Source organism: Bubalus kerabau, chromosome X, assembly GCF_029407905.1.
Source record: "Bubalus kerabau isolate K-KA32 ecotype Philippines breed swamp buffalo chromosome X, PCC_UOA_SB_1v2, whole genome shotgun sequence".
Classification (NCBI taxonomy): Eukaryota; Metazoa; Chordata; class Mammalia; order Artiodactyla; family Bovidae; genus Bubalus; species Bubalus kerabau.
In genome coordinates this window covers 51,142,982-51,145,275 of record NC_073647.1, presented here as the reverse complement: position 1 = coordinate 51,145,275, position 2,294 = coordinate 51,142,982, and the positions used below count along the sequence as shown (strand labels likewise).

General features: G+C 51.8%; 1 pseudogene; it reads right to left on the bottom strand.

Moving 5' to 3' along the window:
* Positions 1-916: 916 nt before the first annotated feature.
* Positions 917-1,696, bottom strand: LOC129640017 (melanoma-associated antigen 10-like; annotated as a pseudogene).
* Between the last annotated feature and the right edge of the window lie 598 nt (positions 1,697-2,294).

The window sequence follows — 2,294 nt, the reverse complement described above, 5'->3', positions numbered from 1 at the left end:
CAGGAGGGGGCCTCCTTAACCCTTGAGAGAAGGCTGCAGTCCCAGCACAGATGCTGGATGGGGCCTGCTGCACCCATGACCATAGGGGAGCACAGGGAACCACTCACCTTCACATGGGGGCCCCTCTTCAGTCACCAGACTTTGTAAACTTTTGTATAAAAGATGCTGTTTTAGCCAAAGAGGGTGAGGAGTGGCAGGTGAGTTAGCAAGAACTCAGCTGCCTGGAGATGGCCTTGGGCCCTCAGAGTTACTTTAGACTCCCACTCTAGGTATGGGGGTGTCCTGCTTCTCCCAGTGTCCCCACTGCTAACATAAGACCTTCCACAGAACAGAGGCTCCATAAAGGTCTGTGGAATAAATGAGCCAGGGATCAGGGGGCTTATTAATCTCATCAATTTTCTCCTGCATTCTTAAATAATATCCAGCAAAATCCAACTAAACAGACATGGCTTAGCTGTAGAAAAGAACAGGCTAAAAGTATAAGAAGAAAGATCACTACAATATTTTTTTTTCTAATTTTTCCACCAACAGTATACTGCTAAGTAAGTTCACCTGTGCAAACTAATTGTAATTCCAATCCATGTTACCTTGCTCAGGTTCACAAAATAATGGGAGAGTTTCCAATCTCTTTTACAAAACAGCAAAACTCTGGCCCTTAAACTGGGTAAATACAAATATAAGTGTGATCAATGCCATTCACAAAGTTAGATATTGAAATTTATTAAGTTTTCAGCTGAAAAAAAAATTGAACAATTCCTAAAGAAAACAGAGATGAATCTCCATGTCATCGTAGAGAACAGGAACCCAAAAGTGCTACACACCGGGTACCCCAACTGACCCGGGCCCTCACTACTGAGAAGGCTGACTGCTCCCTCTTCAGTCACAGACGGAAGGATCACCTGGCTGCTGCTCTGGCTTAGGGACCCTCTTCCTCTTCCCTCACAGCCTCTGCAAATAGAGCTGGGAAGACCCTGGAAATCCTTTCATTGTCCCTAAGCAGATACTATTTGACTAACCACTTGCTGGTCTCTGCATAGGCCCAGAGACCCCACAGGAACTCTTAGCGAGCAAGGTTGCTGTCAGGCACCTGCTGGTACTCCAGGTAACCCTCCCACACCCACACATGGGTCAACAGCTCCCTGGGCTCCCCAAAGATGGAGTGCTTCCTCCTGGGACACACCCCCATCCTGCTGAGTGTTTCCCAGACCACATCCTCAGGGGTGAAGTCTCCATTTTGGATGATCAGGCTGAGGACCAGCACCAGGATCCCGGCCTTTGGCAGGCTCTGCCCACCACTCGGTGAGGCCCAGGGTGGGGACCAAGATGTAGATGTGCTCCCTGGGGTACACCTCCTTCACTGCCATGCCAAAGACCAGCTGCAAGCACTGGGTGGCTTTATGGAAGACTACAGGTATGTGGTCCTGGTTATCCGTGAGGATCATATTCAGTATTTCGGTCTTGGAATTCAGCTCCTTGGCACAATACTTGAGGAGCAGGAACTTAAACAGGTTAGCCATCATCTCCTTCAGAGCTTCTTGGGGCAAGGCCTCCACAGGGCTGAGGAGGAGACTGAGGGAGAGAAGGCTGAGGGGGCTGCAGCCTTCCTCCACCTCAGACCACAGGGACTGCCCCTCTACCTGGCCTCGGCCTCCCCTGGGTCTTGAAGGTCTTCTTCAAGTTTGCTCAGCTCACTCATCTTGATCCTGAGTGCAATGCCTGGGACCAAACCACAGACAGGAGTAAGGCAGAGGGATAGACACAGACCATGTGCCTGGAGGAGAGAGGGGGGGTGTGAGTGGCCTGACCTGAGAAACGCACCCTGGGCAGTCTGACACAGGCCACTTACAGGTCTCCTCTTGAGGGGTGATCTCGAGCCTCACAGGGGTGCTCTTCCTGGATGGCCAGACACCTGGCTACCTGAAGGAGGAAGGGCAATGTCTCCCCAGGGTGCAATCAGAACAGCTGGAAGTTCCTGGGATGACAGGGTGTGGGAATATGGGCTTTGTGGTTTCCCTCTGTTCTGGAAAGGGGAGCCCCTGGTGCACACTCACGACACCCTCCTCACCTTGACTCCTGGCACTGCCTGGACCTCCTCTGATCTCTGACCTCAGAACACGGGCCTCAGACCTCTGCTTCACTTCCTGTTTCGTGGAGCTCCTGTGAGAGACATGGAGGGGACACCTCAGGGGTAGACTGAGACATATCTCTGGGCCTTCCATGCTGGTAGGTGGGGTGGACTCTGTGAAGTCCCCCCAGTTGTGGAGTGAGGTCCCCTCAGGGCTTCCTTGTAGTGC